Raw genomic sequence first — 22,514 nt, 5'->3', positions numbered from 1 at the left:
AAAATAGAGAACCAAGATTGAACCTGAGGGTTCTCGGTGTCCTGGAAAACTGAAATTCCTGAGATACAAAGAAAAAACAGAAATCTTAACCAGGGTGAAACAAAAGCAGGACATTGCTTTCAACGGTGCCAGTATAAAGATCTTTTGGGTCTATCAAACTTCACTCTGGCAAGAAGGAGAGCTTGCAGGCCGCTTACAACCTGGCTGACAGATCACTCTATTCGCTATAGATGGCGATACTCATTTGACTTAGACATTCAAATACAAAGTAGAGGACTACAGGATTACAACACCGGAGGAGGCAAAGAAAGTCCTGAACAATGTGGAAAACATCAAAGTCGCCAGGGGTCCCCGTGGGCCCCTCAAGCCCTTGCCCATCCCAAGAGAGTGATCGAGCAGGCCTGCCACAGAGACAGAAAAGGGGGAAAGGAGGAAGAAAGTTCTTCAGACCAAACCCAATTTCTCCACTGAAGCCCCCTTGAGATAAGAGGAGTCAAGGAACTCATCGACGCCACAGCAAGTAAACTCAGTTTACCCACAGAGGCCAGAGCTATAACTCACGGCGGCCCTCAGTTAAAGGAGGGTGTCTCCAACTTAGGGTCTACACGGTTAAGGGGTGGGGGGGAGCGGGGGGGGTAGAGGGGAAACAATGGATGGGGGGGCGGGGGGGGGGTGGGAGTAGTTGGTGGGTAAAAACTAAAGGGGAAGCGCGGGAGAGAGGGACGAGCCAACAACTCATCTACATAGGAGAACACCATCATCTAATGGGATGGAATCAAACGTAAGGGGAATGGGAAGCAACCATGTTCGTCCAGGGTACACCACTATAAAAGTAGGTTTGCTAAATGTTAAGGGGCTCAATTCGCCCTATAAGAGATCTCTGTTAGTGAGAGAATTTGACAGAGCAGAACTCGATATATTATTTATTCAAGAAACCAGACTAAAGGTTGGGGAGGAGCAGAAGCTTAGGAGCAAATCGGTGGGTCAAGCATTCTGGGCTTCGGGGAAAAATAAAAAGGGGGGAGTGGGGATCATCCTAAGCAAAAGAATTAGGCTAGTGTCGCTGACAGTGGAGTGCTCTCCAGAAGGTAGACGTCTAATACTCCGGGGCGTGTTGAGAGCCATCCAAATAATGTTAGTGGGAGTAGATGCACCCAATCAAGGGCAGGGCTTATTCAATGACAGTGCGCTTGCCTCCCTGAAGGGGATGGGCTGCGGCCTAGTAATGGTCGGAGGAGACTTTAATGCATGGGCGGACCACCATATGGTTAGGCAACAAACAAGGGTGAAGAGCAAAAGTGCTACAAGGGAAGACCAGGGTAGATTCGCAAACACCCTCAGGAGGGAAGGGCTGGTGGACATCTGGAGGCATTGTAACCTAGGGAAAAGGGGTTATACATTTAAATCAGAGGTTCATGACAAAAGTGCTACAAACGAGGATTGATTACCTGCTGGTCGATAAAGAAAATCAATCCAGGGTGCATGACTGCACTATACGGCCGGTTGCCTGGTCCGACCACGATATGTTGGTAAAATTCCTAGAACTGGAGGGGCTGGGCCATAGGAATACAAGATGGAGATGTAATGAATCCCTTTGGCAGGACAAAAACTATGCACAAGAACTTCGTAAGGCGATAGAGGACTACTTCCAAATCAATAATAATGGGGAGGTGACCGCAAACACAGCATGGGAGGCTGGGAAGGCGGTCTGGAGGGGGCATCTCATCAGAGAAGGGGCGAGGCGAAAGAGGGAGCGCAAACTGCTTGAAGACAGGCTGAGGGAGTAAATAGCAGAAACAGAGGGAAGGCTGCATGCACAGGGCACCTACCGAGCGTATCACCTGGGAAGAGGAAACGGGAGTAATTGAAGGCTCTGGGAGAGGGAGATGTAATAAAAAAGTTGAGGTTCCTGAAACAGACCTTCTACGAAAAGGGGGATAAGGCTGACAGAATGCTAGCCTCCAGGCTGCAAGCTCAAAGGGCGGACAGGTGGGTTGAGGCTATCCATACTGAAGAATAGTCCCTTACCCGGGTGCCGCAAGAAATAGCGGGAGAGTTCGTAAACTTTTATGAGCAGCTGTATACGTCAGAGGGTGACCAGGGAGGGAGGGAGATGAAGGATTACATTGAAGCATCAGGCCTCTCTCAACCTTACAGAATCTGAGGAAGCCTTCCTCGAATCAGATAGAACAGAGGAAGTCAAGATGGCTATCAAAAGACTTCCACCAGGAGGTGCCCCAGGGGAGGATGGGTTCACTTTGGGGTTCTATAAGCAATTTGCGGACACGGTTGCTCCCCAGATGTCTGCCCTGTTCAACCACATAAGAGAAACTGGTCATGCTCCGCCGTCGTTCTCCGCAGCTCACATAGTAGTGATACCCAAGAAGGGGAGAGATCCCACATGTTGCAAGTTATATCGGCCAATTTTGCTCCTGAATGCGGCTGCTAAAATATACACCAGAGTGCGTGCGAGCCGCTTGGAAGACATTATGCCCCGCCTGGTCCACCCGGATCAGGTAGGCTTCATAAAGGACAGACAGGGGTGAGATGCGATGTGGAAAACTCTTGACATTATGGAGCACACCAGGCCTCTAGAAGGGAACCATGCCCTTTTGAGCATGGACTCCGAAAAAGTTTTGGACAGAGTGGAATGGGGGTTCCTGTGGGCTGTCCTGAGCAACAAAGGATTTGGGGAAGTGGTTATAAGAGGAATCCAAGCCATATATCGAAGTCGGAACGGAAGGGTGGTGGTCAATAACAGTGTGAAGAGAAATCTCCCTGTCAAGGGGTATCAGGCAGGGCTGTCCCCTGTCACCGCTCCTATACGCCCGGTCTATGGAACCACCGGGGAATAATATTAGAGGAGAAAAGACCATTAGAGGAGTCTGTGGGGGAGGTGGAATATAAGATAGCGATGTTTGTAGATGACATCCTTCTTTATCTGGCGAATCCGCAAACATATGTCCCAACGGTGCTAGGGGTTATCTGTAATATTGGTAGGTGGGCCAGGTTGAAAGTAAACCCCGGAAAATCAACCCTTTTCCTTTATAAGGACACAGAACACTGCAATAGAGACAGCGCAACTATGGGAGGCATCCCTACAGCGCAGCATACCCTGCGATATCTGGGTATCAATATCACTAGATCCCCCAAAAACTTGTACGATTCCAACCTACCTCCACTGGTGTCTGAAATAACAAAGGATCTTACCAGATGGGCAACAACGGCTATCGTGGCTGGGGCGTCTAAACGCTGTGAAAATGGTAGTGCTTCCGAAGTTGCTGTACCAATACCAAATGCTTCCCATTGCTATACCAGGGGCCCACTTTGCAGAAATAAAGAAAATATTACTCACATTCCTGTGACAAGGGAACAAGCAAAGGATATTGTACGCTAGGCTGACACAGCCCAAGGAAAAGGGGGTGGGGGGTGGTACTCCGATATGTACACATACTATCGCTCAGCCCAATTCAGGGCCTTAGTCCCGCACCTTCGTGGAGACCAGCAAAAACAATGGGTGGCCATTGAAAATCACAAAATGAGACCAGTGTCGCTAGGGGAGTGGTTATGGGTCCAAGGAATGCTTTCCCCGAAAAGTGTCAATCATTCTGCAATGGGTTCTCTTCGGAAACTATGGTGGCGGAAGAGTGAAACGAGAGGGCTCACAACCTGGCCATCACCTATGAGCTGCATATGGGCACCTCCGATCCGTGACAGTATAATGGATCGGTTACGGTTCCAGGACTGGTATGAAGCAGGGCTGGAAAGGGTGGGCCAGTTAATAAAACTCAAGGGGTGCATTTCAATTCAGGACCTAGAGGCAGGCCTACAGAGGGGGCAGCTGGATGTGTTCAAATTCCTCCAACTCAAGGGCATCCTGACTGCCAAGAAATGGAAGGACATTCTCATGAGAGATCTCTCCCCCTGGAAACAATCCTGCGTGAGTCCTCCCACACGAAGGGACTCATCTCGGGGTTCTATGCAGCTCTCAACGAGGCTAAAGGGGTCAAGACAGAAACCCTACGTAAAAGATGGGAGCAAGCCGTGGGTCCGATGTTGGACAGTCAATGGTCCACACTGTGCAGATCGGCCCACAAAACCTCAATCTCAGCCCAATACAAGCTACATGGGATAAAACTTTTGCACAGGTGGCAGTTTGACCCTAAAAGACTCTCGAAGATGTTTGCCCAAACGAGCCCCATGTGCTGGAGGGGCAGGGGATCTCAGGCGTACTATTGGCACATGTGGTGGGCATGCTCAAAATCCCAAGCATTCTGGAAAGAGTTATTAGCATAGATTAAAACAAATTGAAGGGCTTCCTAGAGAACTAGACCCAAGCTGGTCCTATTTGGCCTAGAACAGCAAGAAGAGCGATGGATAAAAGTTCCCCATATGACCCACTTTCTGCTTCTTGCTGCGAGGGCCTGCATCACAATGAGTTGGAAACTCCAAAAAGAGGCTACCTGGGCAAAGAAAGCTAAAGACCTTTACGAAATGAAAGCATCACAAGCCTCCTGCACGACCCACTACCAAATAGAGAAGTGGAATGGGCCCTGTTCCTTGTGGCCTATTAATGACTGGTCAATGTTGGCAGACGTCCTTTCTTCCTGTAAATGCTGGACACAAGAGATATAGAAGTCCCTACCGTATCCTGAAGGCTACAGGGGGAGTGGTGAGGGGATGGGATTCTGGTTTGAGCGGTCATGGACCACATGTTTTTGGTTTGAAAAATGCTCAAAAACAAATTTGAAAAAAAAAGTGGATGTGGTAACTAATAGGTATTAGGTTGTTGTCTGGCAGTGGAATTTGTGTGTAGAATGTAAGGTTGTAGGAGATTTTAGTGAGGAATCCGGCAGTCATGGAGAAGACGGGTGTAGACAAACTAGTATTACGTGTAGGGGGGAGTGAATATGTCGAGCGCAATCAGATCGAAATAATTGGTTAGCATCAGGGGACATATGGGGAGTCTAAGATGTTTGTAATGAGGTTTATTCAATTCTATTAGGGTGCATGGCTTCCAAACCAATTAAGTCTGTTCTCTAATAATCCTCGCAGATGAGCTACATGTGGATTCTTGGCATCTGTGCCTAGCATGTTGGGTTGATTCCATAAAGGATACATGGACGAGGACCCGAAGGAGTGTATGTTTGCTGTATGATCACATAATTTAGGGGCGACTTCTGTTGGGTCGAAGTTGCGGTGAGTAGTTGATTGAGGTTTTGGTGCTCTTCTCATACTCATTTTAATCAAATACCCATGTTTTTAGCCATTTTCTGAAGTCAGTAGTTCTTCTGTGCAAAGGTGTTTTGCAAAGAGTGAGTTTGGATGAGAGTAAGGGAAAGGAGGTTCCTCTATGCGGTTTCCATTTGAAATTTGGCATTGTTACTAAAGCATCATGGCTGGATCGAAATGCTGCGTTGAATGTAGTAGATTAATTTCCCTAGGATGGATTTGGGGCGCCTGCCATGGAAGGCTTTGGTTGGCAATGCAGAGTTTTGAAAATCCATTTGATCTGGAGCCAGTGGAGTGCAGCCAGTGAGTTTGTATCTTTTCAGTACCAGGAACAATCTGGCTGCCGTGTTTCGTACACTTTGTAGTGTCTTCAGTCGGCATACTGGGAATCTAAGGTAAAGTCGGTTAGCGTAGTCTAGTCTTGAAAGTACAAGTGAGATTACTGCTGTGGTCCTGTCCATGAAGTTTAGGTAGGGTATGACGCATCGATCGTTCAGAGCTTGACAAGCATTTTGTTACATTGGCTTAAACATGTGGTTCCAATGTAAGATCACTGGCCACCACAATTCGGAGGCTTCTGAAAGTTGTCATGGGAAGGTCTCATTTAAACTGGCCAGGGAAGTGGTATGGGGTTTGGTAGTGTGCTGAAAATCATATGCTGGTTTTGAATGGGTTGTCTTTAAATTAGTATGTAGCCATCCACGAAGCAACATGCGCAAGACACATTCAAAGGTCTGATAAATCTGTTCACAGTCCTTTTTGAGCTTGCAGATTATTTGGGCATCATCTGCGATTTCAGAGTTGCTAATAAATTCCAGGAGCAAGTGAGGAACATATTGCAAGGCTGAGCAGAATATGGGCAGGCAGATCAGAAGTTGCAGGGATGAGAAGGGATGGGCTGAGGCAGGGCAGCACAGGAAGGGTAGCTCACCAGCCTCATATGGAAGGAAGACATAAAATATTTGTTATGGAGTACTCAGTTAGGTGGGGTGAAAGGCAGGGACGGGGGGGGTTGAGTAAGTAATAGCCTGCTGGCCATGTCCTATCACAATGTGTGTATACATCCATTTACACTGTGGAGGAAGCACTGGGGAAAGTGGCTCAGGAGAGTCTTCAAGGTGCAGATTGGTACAGCAGTAGCAACTTTAACGAGGCCCTCTTCCGCCCTCTTCACATGACCTGTATAAACGCACTGTCTGGTTGTGCAGGTGTACAATGCTAATGGAATTGGTAATGAATTGCATGAGGAGATTGCGGACCAGTGACCTGGCTGGTGCAGTGGGCTCTGCGAAAGTCTTGCTACTGCAATAATCACTGAAAACCCTATAGCGGTGACACAAACTGCCTGACCGTGCTCTCTGTGCTACTTCACGGTCTTGGCAAAACATACTGCTGCTGCACCCCTCAAGCTGAACTGCGTGCCATAGTTTCAGGAAAATGTGTTCAGATATTATAGCAGCCACTGAACCCAGTTTGCACTCAGGTATGTGGGTTGCACAGCTATTTGTCAAAATCTGGCAAGTGTATAGTATAATGGGAAAATATGTGGAGCTGTGGCAGACTATCCATGACTAAACAAAGTAGCCTTTTAATATAGACACAGTGTTCGAAATATTTCTCTATTAGGCAACTCTTCCTCCATATTCTATGGACCCCCCAAACATTTTGCTTTTGTTATAAAGACTTTTTACACTTCAGCTTCACTTCACTGGCCTTTTTTTTACTTTACTAATTTTAGTGAAACTGACTAGCCCTTCAGACTGTCAGTACTGGGAAACTGTTTCTCGTTCATCTTTTTTTTACTGGTTATCTGTTTGGGTAGCTTTTTCATATTGCACAGAGCATCTTTCAATGCAGTGCAATGGGGATACATTTCCATCATCCTATACTTTTACCAAAGGGATTTTTGGCTACTTGTAAATTTGGCTTAAAACAAGTTGGTGGCATCTGTTGCAATTTTACAATTTTTGCTCGAGTTTATCACCCACCTGATTTTAGGAGACAAGAGTCCTGCAGCTATTCCTGCAGATTAGAAGAGGAGCCAAGTATCCTGTGTAGCTGTGCAGATGATAGAAGACCAGAGGACGAATCAAGAAGCCGCCTTGCGACCATTCTTGCTTCTGTCTCAGTCAAGTCCTACCTGATCTCAGAAGACCCTTGCTGGTGCTTCGACCCTTTGGACTAGTTGGACCAACCAATCTCGATGCCTTCTCACGATCCTGCAGCCTTCGGAGTGGTCCCTAACCACCTTAGTTTTGGGCTATCACTGTTCCGCATCTTTGCACAGAACTTCTGGAGGGTCTCCAGCTAGTCCTACAAGTGGCGTTCCTGCCACGTTTCAGCATCCCAGCATCGACTGGTCCTGTTCTGGAAGGCTTCCTTTGTTCGCGACTGGTGAGGTACCTCCTCTCACATGTCTGTGGAGACTGTCGCTGAAACCGGCCTTGCCCTGTCTGGTAGAGTGTCCTGATTGGTGCTTGCTGTATTTTCACTGGAAAGGGTTGCACTCAGCTCCTGGACCGAACCGGAAACGTCTGTGCACTCCGCTCCTGGGCAGCTTCTACCGGATTAAATGGTGGGAAAACCTACTTCCAGCGACCCCCATTTGACCAGCCAAGTCCTTTGGGAAAATTGGAGTAAAGGGAAGTGATTAGTCACAATAATCACCGGGGACCCTATATCCTCCATTATAAACTTTGTGAAGACATTTGCTTTATATTCCATTGCTTTTAAATGTTCATAGAAAAAGCAGGCCTAGAAGCTAGGAAAAGTATTTCACTTACCTGTAAATACCTTTGAAAGACTTCTTTAACAATCTCCACACCCACAGAACATTTCCTAACTTTGTCACATCTTCTGAAGGTACTTTGTGAACTTTTTGGGCACAAGGCCCAATTCAACCTATGGTTGTACTCATCAAGGCAGGGCTTCTATCACTGTGAACTGGTGTACTATAGCACTTCGAAGCATCTATGTGCTAGATGAACAAGTTACTTACCAACTGGTAACGTTCTTTCGACAGGATGTTCCTACAACATAGTCCACATATTTGACATTGAATGTACACAGCTGTGCTGCTTTGGAAATATTTCGGCAGATGGCGTCGGGTCGATGTCCCTCGAAGGCCTCTGCCTCCACAACGTCCGACATACTCGTACACAATGCCTGCTTGACTGCACATAGCCTTGAGGGAACGCAAGCTGCAATAGCATAGGAATTCCTTCAGAGGGGCAGGCTGGGAGGGCAATGAGGAATACGTTGGAGGAACAGCGAGTCGAAAGAACATTACCAGTTGGTAAGTAACTTGTTCTTCGAATGGATTGTGTCTTCCAACATATTCCACCTCTTTGACAGACTCCCAAAGCAGTATCATTGATTGGGTATATCTAAATTCTTCTCCCTCCACCAATTAAATGGCAGAATAAAGCACTGCTTTACCAAAGTACCCAGGGAGTAATGCTTGACAAAGGTGTGGCTGGAAGACCATGTTGCAGCATCACAAATGTTCTTAATATGAACTCCCTGTTCCAGGGCTGTGGATGTAGCCACGCCCCTGGTGGAGTGAGCTTGCAAACCCTCCTTGCCAGCCAATCTGTAACATTCAGTAATGGTGAGGATAATCCACCTGGACAAGGTCTGTTTGGTAACAACCTGGCCCAATCGGTGTTCAATGTCCCCCCACAAAAAGCGGGTTGTCCACTCTGACCCTGGACATCCTAGAAATATAAAAGCTCAAAGCTCTCCTGGGGTCCAACCTATGGAGTCTCTCTTACCAAGATGAGGAGGAAGATAGAAAGCAGGAAGTACCACCTTCTTGCTCAAATGAAAACCAGTTACTATTTAGGTAGCAAGGACGGACATATCCTCAGTACAACCCTATCCTTGTGGAACACAGTAAAGGGTGGTTTAGATGAAAGTGCCTGCAACTAGCTCACTCTGCGAGCAGATATAACTGATATCAAGAAAACCGTCTTGAAGTACAACAGTCTCAAAGGACAAGAGTGCAAAGGTTCAAACGGAGCACCCATCAGGAATTTCAAGACTAAATTAAAATCACAACCGACACCTGAAAAGGGGCCGCGGGAACAAATTCGTGAGCCCTTTTAGAAACTGGGAAATCAAAGGAATCTCAAAATAACATTCTTAAGATGAGCGCTTGAAAATAGAGAGCGCTGCCAGGTAACCTTTAATGGTACCCACTTGAAAACCTTTGTGGGCCAAAGAAATCAAGAAAGAAAGGACCATCGGAATGCAACACTGAAAAGGATCGACATTGTGTCCTCTGCAACAGTTGCAAAACTTGCGCCAACGGCACAGGGATTTAGCTGCCGGACGCCTGGCCGAAAGCAACACCTCCATCACGTCATCCGGGAGGTCCCAATCCTTAGATCTCACCCTTTCACAAACCAAGCGTGAAGGTTGAGAGTCTTGACCTCTGGTTGGAGAACCTGACCCCCACCTCTTGCGAGAGAAGATCCTCTCTGTAGGGAAGACAGCGTGGAGGACAGATGGACATTCCTAGAAGGTCCGGGTTCCACACTCTCCTGGCCCAATCCAGAGCAATTAGGATCATGTGGGACCCGAACCTCTGCAACGTCCTTAGAACCTGAGGAATGACGGGGACCGGAGGAAACGCGTACATAAGTGGGAATGACCAATTCACGACAAACGTGTCCCCTAAAGCTCCTCTCGGAGGAAAATTCCCTTGAGCAAAATCTCTCGCACTTTCGGTTGGCACCGGTTGCGAACAGATCCACTTGAGGGGTTCCCCAAAGGGCAAAGATGACTTCATGAGCTAACGCCCCTGAGTCGCATTCTCCTCTCTGGCTAGATGAACTGCTGAGCGTGAGATTCGTGCTGCATCGCCCAGAACCAGAGCTGCATCGCCTCTCTGCACAGCGGGAGTGACCTTACCACCCCCCCTTTTTGTAGAGGTAGTGCATGGCCACTGTGTTGTCCGTCATGATCAGGACACTCTTCCCTCGCACAGACGGCAGAAAAGCCTGATGGCCCTCAGCTCCAAAAGATGTATGTGGAGTTTGGACTCCGACAGAGTAACGACTGCCGGTAGTCAGCTAGTCGGCATGCGCTCCCCATCCTGTGAGGGAAGCGCCCGTCACCTCCGGCCACAGTTGCCAAAAAGGCTCCCCCTTCATCAGATTTACTTCGCTGGCCCACCACAGAAGATCCTGAGACACTGAGCGGAATCTGAAGGGGATCCGACATTTTGCCTGAGAATTGCGATCACTGCGTCGAGAGACCATTGAAGGGATCTCATCCTCAGTCTGGCCTCTGGCACCAGAGAAATGCAGGATGCCATGAGGTCGAGCAACCTTAAGAATTCGAAAGCTGGAAGACACTGGGCATGTTGAAATTTGTTGACCATCTGTACAATGTTATGAGCCCTCAACTTGAGTGGCGAACACATCCCCAAGGACATGTCCAACACAGCTCCGATGTACTGGAGCTGTTGGGAAGGTGTGAAATGAGACTTCTTGAAATTTAGGGAGAAGCCCAGCTTGTGAAGGGAGCGGCAGGTGAGGCTGAAATGATCCAAGGCTTGTTTGGGAGAACGCGCTCGGATCAGCCAGTCGTCCAGGTAGGGGTAGACGTGAACCCACCACACCCCTCTCCTCAGATACGCTTCCACCACCATGAGATTGGTGAAGACCCTCGGGTGGAGGTCAATCCGAATGGCAGGACCCGAAACTGAAAGTACGAGTTGCCAGCTGAAAACCTCAGGTATTTTCTGTGTTTTGGATGGATCGGCACATGAAATTAAGCGTCCGGTAGGTCAAGAGACACCAACCAATCTTGAAGTCGAAGGGCCTGAAGGACCTGAGGAGGAGTGACCATCTTGAACTTGTCCTTCCTGTGGAAATTGTTCAAGCAACGCAAGTCCAAGATGGGTCTCAGTCCTCCGTCTTTCTTGGGAATCAAAAAATATGGGGCATACCATCCTTTGTTCCTCTCCGCCACAGGCACTAGTTCTATTGCGCCTTTCTCCAGCAGGGTCAGGATTTCCTGCACAAGGAGCGGATCCGGAATCTTCAAAGAGTCTCCCCGGTGTATTGTCGTGAGGCCGGCTTAGGAAGGGTAGGCAGTAGCCGTGGGCTATTGTTTCCAGAACCCACGCATCTGAATTAATGGCTCGCCACTCTTCGAGATGCTGAGACAGTCTGCTCCCAACCGGTGAACAATGGGACCTTGCCTCATAGCTGTTTTGGAACGGCTGCGGCTGAAGGCAAAGAGGCAGCTGCCTGAGCGGCTTTGACACCTTTTTCCCCTGTCCACCCCGAGGAATTTTACGGTGGCCCCTTTGACTGGCCGCTCCCCTCACTCCACCGAAAGAGGACTAGTAACGAAAGGAAACCCCCCCCCTCTCCACTGCTGTCCCCTAGGACGAGAAGGCAGAGGTCGACGCACAGCTGCGCCAAATGATTTAGCAGCAGCTTTGGAGGTCTGCAACCTCTCAAGGCTCTCAAACCCATCCCTTTCTTCCCCTTTGGGAATACGCCAGAGAGACAATTCCACAGAGTGTGTGAAAACTTTGCCAAGGCACAGGTGGAGTTGGCCGATTTCAGTGCCATACTCCCAGCTGAAAATACCTTGCGTGCCCATCCATCGAAGCACTTGTCGTCCCTATCAGGAGGGATGGTAGGGTACGCAGCCTGCCTCGAGGCGGCCATGGCCGCCTGAACCATCAAACTCTCAGGAGTGGCGTGAGTGGATAAGTAGCCGGGGGTCGCTACTGGATGGGTGGTATTTCTTAGTCAACGACTTGTTGACTGCCCTAAGAGTCTCAGCGGTCTGCCAAGTAGCAGCTACCCTCTTCTGTGATGCCATGTGAAAAAGCAACACTGGGTCAGTGGACGTAACCTGATCTAAAATGTCAGTCAGGTCATCCTGATAGAATACAACTGGAGGGCCGGACCACCCTAGGTACACTAACTCTCGACATCAACCTCATACAGAAGGATTCAGCATGAGCTCCAGGCTCTGGCCTACCAAACTCCATCAGGAGATATGTCCGACACTGGCATCATGTAAAGACTGACGCAGATCCTCCGACTGTCCTCAGAAAAGACCATGTATGGAGCTTCAGGTGTTTCACCAGGAGTATTGAAAGGCTCCAACTCCACATCAGACCTCTCCTCATCCTCAGATATTCTGTAGCGAATGTAAGAACTCCTTCCTGGGTACAGGAGCAGACCTGGAGTCCAGAACAGGCCTCACAGTCTTGGAGCCTTTCTCGGAGGATCCACAGCCACAGGCCCCTCTAACAGCAAATTCTGGCCATTTGTCCCCGATGGCTTCGGCGTCGACAAGGGCGCCGAAGGCTGAGGGCCTGACCGACACCTTCCCAGACTTCGACGGTTCCGTTGGGGACGAAGACCGCGATCTGGAACGTCTTTGGCGATCTACCAGAGCCTTGTCTGAACGGGACCTCAACGGTTCCCGATGTTTATCGCACTGACTGCCCGGGCCCGAGGGCGGGCAAGGGTTGGACCAAGACCGTTCCCTGCCGGCTTCAATCAAAGGCGTGGACGGAACAGTGAAATGAGATTGAAAAATCTTCTGCATTTTCTCCCTGAATGCCTCCCATTCCTCTGGAGTAGAGGATTTAGTGGGACAAACGCCTTTCCTCGCGGAGCCATCATCCGACAAGGACGGCGAACGGTGATGCTGCTTTCGGGAGTGCCTCGACGAGGACGAGTGGCAGGAACCACTCCGGGACCGAGATCCCCTGGACTCCCTCTGACAGGGAGAGTCACCCCTCGAGTCGTCGATTGAAAGACAAGTAGTCTTTTTGGATTTTTGGGGTTTGGATACCTGACTGTCACGACCCTCGCCCAAAACCCCTTCTGGCAGACCCATTGGCCAGCTGGAGTCAGGACTCGGGCCTCTAGAGCCTGGCATCCTCTTCAAAAGCCCTCATGGGGCCAGTCCTGGCGCCTATGGCGCCAAGCTCATACGCCATGAACAACAATGTGCTTGGGAACTAGTTTATTGTATTGTCAGCCAACATGGAGGCATCCACATAGCTTGGTTCCTAAGAACCAAGCTATGCAATCTAGTGTTTTGTGTGTGGTAGCCTAGGGACTACTTTACCTGGACTATTTTGTTGGGGCCATTTGAACCACACCCGAGCAAGACAACACGCTTCGCGTTACTTTGCAGCTTGCAACGTGACGCTCACCGTGTCCAGCTATTCCCTCGGAGAAGCAGAACCTGCAAGGAGACAAAAGGAACATTAGGAGCAGCATCTTACCTGCAGTCTTCATCTTTAAACACTCGCAACTACTGAGAACAGCTTCCTCGAATCTGCACGCCTCCCAGACAGAACGACCTGAAAGAGGAAGATAGAGGCAACATTAAAGAAAGCAGTAGAGACATTTACAAATTACGAACTGCTCAAAAAGCTTACCTGGCTGGTCGCCTCTCGGCTGGCACCACTCCGGACATTCCACTCGCGCTGAAGAACACTGCGACCTAAAAGGAAGGAAAACGCAGGTTGGCAAAGGCAAGACTTTGCAGCGCTGCGCATAGCGCTTACTTACTGCATCATAGCGCTCTTAATGCGCCATCATTTACCAGCGGGGCTCAACCAAGCCAGTTTGCCGCGCTGAAAAAAAAGACATTTTAAACAAAGAAAGGCATGCAGAATAGCAATAAAACTAAACAACAGCAATAAGACCTACCTGAACAATATCAAACGGGCTGGCGTCAGTGAAGTAACTGGACCGCACTCGCCCATGAAAGACAACGCGCCCCTGCAAAGAAGGCAGGACGGAGAGCACACCCAACTCTACCACAAGGTGAGGAGAGGGCGCCAGAGGGACTGAAATCATACAGGGGTGGAGGGAGGATACTTACCCCAGTCGGTCAGTCTTGAACCCAGTCATCCTGTATTTTCAGGCAGAACCTTCCCCGTAGACCACATCAGGGCAAGGCTGAGAAGCATACCAGCGAGTAACCCGGCTGGGTGGCGTCCCTGTGGATACCAGGTGAGCGTAACACCGACCTACCAGCAATTTCCCCTTACGCTCCCGCAAGGCCTTGGCAGTTAAAGACTGGCACTTCAAGCAGTCATCCGTATCGTGGCTCTCGCCCAGACAACACAAGCAGATGTGGTGTGGATCCGTGATGGACATTTTGGACTTACAGTCCCAGCACGTTTTAAAGCCAGACTGCGGAGTCGGCGGGGTAGAAGAAGACATTATCGAAGTAGAGAACACTTGGTGCTCCGAGTTCTCGAAGCAAACATGTTTGCGGAACAAACGGAACTGCGGCTACAGGCAGTGTGCGTTCAACTTCTAACATCCGATGACGTCACCCTCGACGGAGGCCTTCGAGGGCCATCGACCTAACGCCATCGACGCAGGACACCCTCTGCTGAAAAATGTCCAATTCAGTGCAGCTGTGGACATTACATGTCAAAGATGTGGAATACGTTGGAGGACACAATCCATTCGAAGGAATCATCAGTAAAGATCACAGACCAAATAACCGGACAGACCAAAAGGAAGATGGTAAACTACTGCTTTAATCTCAATGAAAGAAAGCAGGGCGATATGACTGCTATCAAAGTAGATGCTCATACATAATTTTGCTTGTATAGAGTTTCTATACTTTCACATATGTAATTTACAACGTCACCCTACATGGCATTTTATAAAACCTATCGCCGTGAGGGCTTAGCTACTTCTACGTACGTCACATACGGATTATAGCAGAGAATATGGCAGCGGGCTAATAACTGCAACATTGTGTATGAAAGTGCGTAGCAGGTTTTTTGATTGGTTGGCAACCCTATCCAACCTGGACTTCCAGCTCCTTAGCAGCACATGAACAGAATGAAACCGAGGTGTTCAAGCTGCGTCAATATATTCTTTGTTTTCCCAATTAGTCCATTGCATTTCATCGACCTGATCCTTAGCAAAGTCTATCGTTTGTAGTTGACCCCGTAGTCTTCCCGCTGTTCTGGGACATTCGAGGGTCTGTGAGCACACCACATTCTGAACTCAAACTCTAATGAATAGTCTTAGGAGACCACGATTTAGGCCATTTCAGCCTCTCAATTACTGCCATTTGATTTTTATTTAACAGGTTGTCATTACCCATTCTAGCCTTCAGAGACTTGCTCACTACACCTCACATAGGCTTTTGCCTTCGTATTTGTCCAACACTTGGCATCTGCAAATATCCTCGTCTCTTCTAATCTTAGCAGAAATATATCTGACGCACATGGTCTGTTCATCCGACTCCCTTTGTGCCTTGCACCCATCTTGCAAAATAGCCACCTTGACTTCAGGCCAACATACTCCCTTTATTCTGCACATGAAAACAGCTTCTTCATTAATTCTTCAATTTGCAATCCTAGGCTAGTATTTTTAGGTGGCTGGGTTTATTCTTTAACATGGGTCGTCCACTTTCTTCCAATGGCCGTCCTAAACGTTATGAATATACCTCTTTTTAGCAATCTTCTATATGCTTTTTCTGCCTTGTGTTACAGCGTACTTGGAGTTATTGGCGAGCAAGTTACTTCATCTTATTTGAACGATTACTTCATTTTTATGTACATGTTTCTATTCGTGCTTTCTTTACATCAGTCGTTTTCAAATTGTTTCAACATAGGTTTATATATCTTCTTCATGACATCATTCTGTTGTCGGCAGACTTTTACTTAGCGCTGATCCATAATTCCCACAGCTGCATTCTGGCACTTTGGCAGTGGGCATCCTTCTTGGTAACGTCCTTCCAATGTCTTCATGCAAGAGTATCTTCTGAATGGCTGTCTGAGTACATATCTTTCATACAATCGACATGGTATGGACATGTTTCTTAAACTCGTTCATGGGTTCCCAATTGTAGCTCTTCGTCTGCTACTCCAATAAGACTGTGGTGAGGGGGTGGGGACTAGAAAAAAGACACGCACCTGCTCCTCTACACTGGTTATACAATTGCCTAATCACTTATCTTTCCTTTCAGGTGTATTGGTGAATTGTATGCATTGTATCAACCAACTGTGACAGTATATATGTTTTATATTTAGAGTGTTGTGTGATATTACCTGCTTGATTCCTTGTGTTTTGGGCCTACAATGAATGGTGTATTTTTGTACTTGCCTGTCAAAGTAGAATCATGGTCTGATGTATTTCACTGTGTGGAATCATTGTGGATCCCTGACCTGACTCACTCCTGAGACTTGGCCTTGATCACTCTTCCAAGCTTACCTTGATTGGTTTGGCTAAACTCTCAGAATGTCCTTGTTCACTACAACTAGGGTGACCTCCTGAAATCTGTCCACTAGGCCAGATTTCAGAAATCCATCTCAACACATACTTTGCCTGTGTGCCCACCATGCATATGAATGTCTACTTGCACTATAAATGTTACAAAAGCATTATCTTATACATAGCACTTATCGCAAGTGCAGTAATGCACTAAAAGGGGGGTCATACGGTTGGTTATCTGTGATCTTACCAACCACAATTATAGAGTGGTAAATGTCCTCGTGGAAGAAATACTGAAAAACACTGATTTCTTTGTTTTTGTAAAAATTGTGGGCCCCCCCCAAACTTCCTGCTTTTTAACCATTAAAACGGCACCCGAACCCTATCACGACCCATTTTTAACCCCTTTGCCCCACTACCCTTTAATTAATGGTCGCTGTGTTTGTCAGTGTTTTTGTCCACTCTAAAATGTACCACTGTGTTTTGTTTGATATTTTGACTGGATACCGTGTCATACATGTTGGTGTCCTGATAAAAATGATTTTCCAATTAACACAAATGGAAAGTGAATAAAGGGTAAAGAATTGGCATTCATGCTTAACTGTCCATATTAAATAATTTGCACATGCTGGTTTTCGTACATGAAAGTTTGTTTAAATCCATCAGACTTTTCTCCTCAGGTACATACTCATTGCAGTGCCCCATTGGAAAGCTTGATGTTTGATACTGTCATGATCTCTGCTTCCAAAAGGTCAGGGTTTTCCCAACTCCCTTGGAAGCAGATCCATAACCCAGGTTCCGAGTGTCAACCAGTCCCAATTGGGACCTTTTGGACCCAGTCCTGGCGCCAGTGGCACCAGGCTCATAAATATGCCCAGTCCCAGCGCTGGAAGCGCCGGGCTCATAATGCTTGGGTGGACTTACCTGCAGCAGACCATGCTGCTTACTTGCCTGCCAGTTGAGTCTCTGATCCTCTTCTGTTTGGAACTACTTTTCCTGTTGGGTGGGGCAGGAGCCACTCCCTAGATTCAGAACACTGGAACTCTTCTGGAAAGCAGGAACTCTTTTCTTAGGCGTGGCTGTGGAAGGAGACACCTAAGCACTACAGGAGGCTATTTAAACCACACCCGATGGATGAATCTTGCTTTGCGTTATTCTGCATCCTCAGCAGCAGAACGCTCATCGTGTCTTCTGCATCTAATCCTGGGCCTAAGGAAAAAGGCTTACCATTCTGAATCCAGTCTTCAGCAACACCTATAAAGACAAGAAACAACAGGTTAGCATTACGGTCTTCAGTGACAGCTCTTCACTTACCTGGTCCATCGGCTGTCACCAACGCCTCGCGCTGCATTCCGGCATCTGAAAGACAAAGGCTTACCTACTCTTCGTGCACTCCGGAGGTCTTCACACTGCATTCCGGCATCTGAAAGACAAAAGCTTACCAACTCTCTGCACGCTCCGGAGGCCTTCAGCGCTGCATCCCGCATCTGAAAGACAAAACAAGGTGCGTTTAAAGACATTGGGGAACTTTAATACTCACGTGCCATTACTCCTTTCCACATCTAACCCAGTGGGTATTCCTGCACCCTGCAGCCGCCCCGAACTTGTACCTGCAAAATAAAAAGACAGTTAGAGCGCATCGTGAAGCAGGCAACAAGCGCTTACTTACGTGCTTCCAGGCGCTTCTATTCATCACACGGGCTCCATCTTCAACTCACTTCAGCCCGCCATTCGCCATCGCCGGAACCCTGCAAAACAAGAGACATCATTACTAAAGACTTTAAAGACATTAGAATTACTCGAAACTTACCGTTCGTGCAGTAAACGACGGACAGCAGTCCTCTGAAGTCAAGAGGCCTGCTCCCCTTATGCAGTGAAGAAACTGGTTACAGCACCCTGCCTCGAGGCAGATGGAGAGCACGGCGTTCACTTACCTAAGGTGAGAGCGTTAACCTTTGGGGTTCTACAGGAGAAGAGAAAGGGAAGAAGAGGGAGACATTCAATAACCCAGTTCATTAATCCCACATTTTCTATCAGCAGACATCTTACCCTTCGAGCCAGACATACAGTGCACAGAGGTCCAGCCCAAAGAGCCAGCCGTGTGTTACACATCACCTTTGAAGATACGGTATACGCCCAGTCAAGACCGGCGCCTCTACGGGAATCAGGTGAGCGTTACAGATACTTTGCCATGCTGGCATGTGCATAATGGGCAAATGGGTAAAATGCTTGCAAAACTATCCAGGATAACCTACATTTAATATATTCTTATTAAAATCCATTGCAGTTAAAATGTAATTCCTTATTAGAATAGCAATATATTCCTCTACGCCTTAAGTGTAAGGCTGACAAAACCATCCAAGTAGTCTTACAATTAGGGATGTAACGGTATAACGGTATACCGTTAAAGATACCGTGAACCACTCAATTAAACAATAATAACCGTCACATTGTTTATACCGGTATACCGTTTATACCGTTAAGTGTGCTTCTCAATCTGATTTGGAAAGTCTGCAGTAAGCAAGTGCTGCACAGACTTGGTCTTGCACTGTTGGATGTGCCATCTGCCAAGTAGTTTCAGTTGGAGCAGTTTTTAAAGCCATTCCATAAACCACATGTGTGACACAAAATCAATATGTTAGCAAAAGGAAGAATAAATACAGTGCCAAGAAGGAAAAAGGCTTTACTTTTGGTTGGCGGCTTTGGGGTCTATATATTTATAATGGATAATGTTTCCTAAACATATGACAATGGGGGATTTCCCTGGTTATATCATTGAATTTACATATAATAAGTCACACTACGAAAATTCACTCATCTCTGTGGGTATTCCCTGCTGCCATACCAAAGGGTAACATGTCCGTGATTACTGAACACCTTTTGGCCCACAAGTAAACTAAAGGTTTTAACGTAAAGAGAACGTGCGTGTGTGTATGCGCACAAGCGTATACTACCATCAGCCTCCATTGATCTGTGACATGCAGGTTATAAAGATGGCAACATGTTCATCTTCACCAGTAGCCAGTGAGGGAGCTAAAAGCCTAAATGACCACTTAAGAAAAGCTATTCAGTTTGCTTTGCCACTCTCAGCAGGGCTCCCCCCCTCCTCCTCTCCACACGTGTGTTTGTGTTTGGTGGAAGCAAGGGGTGACATTTCAGTGGAAAGTATGTTGAAAAGCCCAATTCTGGCCCTGGGTGTCTGGTTTTGTTTGTGATGATAAATCTGACAATTTATGACCTTTTAGAAAATATTTGTTAAGATTGGTTAACTCCACCTGCTATACTGCGATAACCATGATATACCGTCATTTGGCAAGAAGGTTATCGTACCGTCATAAAACTAATACCGTGACACCCCTACTTACAATGCTCCAAGATGTGTTTAAATGTGACTCAAAATTAACAATTTCCTACTAATTTTCCTGACTTGTCCTTGGGTAAGCATGACCAAATACATCAGTAAAATAGCAAAAACGTGTTCAGATTTAAGACCAATGTTACTGGTCTCATGTGCATTAGAGCTCACCATTTACAATTACTTCCACTAAATATTCATTGATTGAGCACAACAAAATTCCTTGTAAATCGATCTTTAAATCCTAGCTTGTGTCAACCAATATTACATATCTTGTGATCATAAAAATACAGTACCAGAGAATTTCCTGCATCGGTGGACAATTTGGTGACAGACAAAAGATGAACCCCACCAAAACAGAACTCACGATCTGCAGTGCAGGTGCACCACCTCAATCCCTAGCCCCAAGGAGATGGATGCATGCCCAGTACCATCAACCTCAGCAATTAACCTTAGAGCCAAAATTCACAGCAGCTTCACTCGCACCTGAATCACATGTGAACCATTGCCAGAGGTTGCTTTTTCTTAGCACTCAACACCACACAATGCCTTATCTGTCTATACACACAGAATGTTGGATGTGATACCACTAGTTCTATCAAGACTGGACTATGCAAACAGCCTTTATCTCAAGCTTCCAGAATGCCTCATGGAAAAATATCAGCCCAAAATTCAGCAGCAAGACCTTGTAATAAAAAAAGTTTGAACACATTATCCCAGTGCTGCACATCCACTACTGGATCCCACTGAAGAAAAGAATACACTTCAAAACGCTGCATCGCCATCGTGCTTAGCAAGAAAAAGGGACCGTTAACTTCATAAGGAAGTTCCAGCATTACACACTGTTGACTTCTCCAAGGTCCAGTAATGCCCCTTCAATACTAGTTCCTAGCTTCAGAACAAAAAGGCAGGGAGGATCTTCTAACTTGCGACTGACAGCAAACTCTGGAACTCACTTCGCAAGAAACTTTGCATGGGAGAGAACCACCAGACTTTCAGGAAATTCGTTAAAGATGTAGCTCTTCAACTAATTGCTATAACCACCTATCCAAACCTGAGCCAGGAGTTGGTCTACTATACATTTGACAGACCACAGTTGCATACCTTACTCTGAAAACCTATCTATCCATACTCTTTAAAGCAGTTTACTACCGCGGCAACCAAGGATGGACCCTCATATTGGGCACGAGGACATTTTGTTCTGGACAGTTACTGCCTTTCCTCCTTTTCACTATTTGTCCTGCCTTACTAACACCCTCACTGCTAAAACACATTTCAACACCACAATCACTCCTTCTCAGACAGCCAACAAGACCTAGCATACAAACCACAGACTCCTGCCCTTTTTCCGGATATCAACACTAAAATTGCATCCATCGCAGCTCTCTCAAACTAGAGGCCTTCCTTCTAGATAACCCACCCACATCCTTTTCCTCCACGAATACAGAGAATCTCTACAGGTAATGGGTGCTTCAAACCGGCACTCTTTCAACAAACCAGTTTTCTGCATCTCCCTCTTACCCACTAACTGTCCCCCCACCCATCATTGTTTACAGAGATACGTGCAACTTGGCCAACATGATGGGCAGAACATCGCTTTATGATAACAAACTATAAAAGTGGTTATTAAATGGTCCATCAGTGTTCGAAATTTCTAGGAGCTGTGAACTATTTAGCTCCTGGTTACATCCCAGGAGAGCATAGCTGGCTTGACACCAACAGCTGTCAGGAGTTACATTTGGCTCCACAGGCCAAGTTATGCTATACAAACATATCTACAACATTGACCCTATGCATTTAGAAATGTGTGTAAATGACCATTAGAGCACATCAGAAGACATTCAAAGCATAATGGATAATTTGACAAAAAGTTGTACTAGTTGTACTGCATCTCCTGTGGGAGTTACATTTGCGGAGTGCTATAATATAGCTCCCGATTCCCAGAGGTAGGTTCTGCTTAATGTGTGATGCCCGATACACAGAAGCTGATTTTAGCACCTAATCAAATCCTATTTTTTATCCAGGTCCATGTTGTGACCAACATGGTTGGCCAAATGTGCTTCCAGTTCACAATTTTAGAATATATTTACCGACAGTGTGTACGTTTTAAAGTAAGCATGTTTTACTGCATGTTATTTTTTTCATTGTGACTTATTATCTGTGAAGTAATTGGACTTTGTTCAGCACATTCTCCCAAAACGTGTTAACACACATACAAAATTACAAAACTGATGTTTAAAGCAAAATATGAAATCAGCCCAAGGGCTTGCCTTAGCTTACCTTACCGGTCCATTAAAACTGCTGATCCGCTCATGCAAACTGATTTCTCTATTTCTTATAAAGTTCACTGGAGCTCTCTATTTCTTATAAAGTTCACTGGAGCTCACAGAGGTACTGAAGATTGTGGGGAAAAAAAGATTGGTGTTTTTAAACAATATAGGCAACAAACGGATGCTAAATCTGAAAAAAACAACGCACCCATTTGTATTACCAGGAACAATGTAATGTACAACAGACATACCCCTAACAAAGATTATTTAAAGTTGAAGAACGATGCTACACAACCCATTACTTTCCCAGTCAGAACATTGGAGCACACAATGCTAGAGCAATCTAAAACTAGGCAGTGGGCACTGCAAATGGTACAACATACTGTAACCAGGGTATTCCTGAGCCTTGCGTTTAGATAA

The 22,514-nt window shown here is 46.8% G+C and overlaps 1 protein-coding gene across 6 annotated transcripts in view; it reads right to left on the bottom strand.

Moving 5' to 3' along the window:
* Positions 1-22,514, bottom strand: part of RALGPS2 (Ral GEF with PH domain and SH3 binding motif 2) — a 2,782,724-nt gene that overhangs the window by 2,312,062 nt on the left and 448,148 nt on the right. For 5 of the 6 annotated variants that reach the window (XM_069641167.1, XM_069641168.1, XM_069641166.1 and 2 more), the window contains one exon: positions 22,105-22,218. The gene's annotated coding sequence lies outside the window, so the exon portion shown is untranslated. The remainder of the gene's footprint in view (positions 1-22,104; positions 22,219-22,514) is intronic. The other variant, XM_069641169.1, reaches the window with a different exon arrangement.

The sequence above is a fragment of the Ambystoma mexicanum genome, chromosome 1q, assembly GCF_040938575.1.
Source record: "Ambystoma mexicanum isolate Mex_15411 chromosome 1q, UKY_AmexF1_1, whole genome shotgun sequence".
NCBI lineage: Eukaryota > Metazoa > Chordata > Amphibia > Caudata > Ambystomatidae > Ambystoma > Ambystoma mexicanum.
This window is presented reverse-complemented; position numbering and strand designations above follow the sequence as displayed.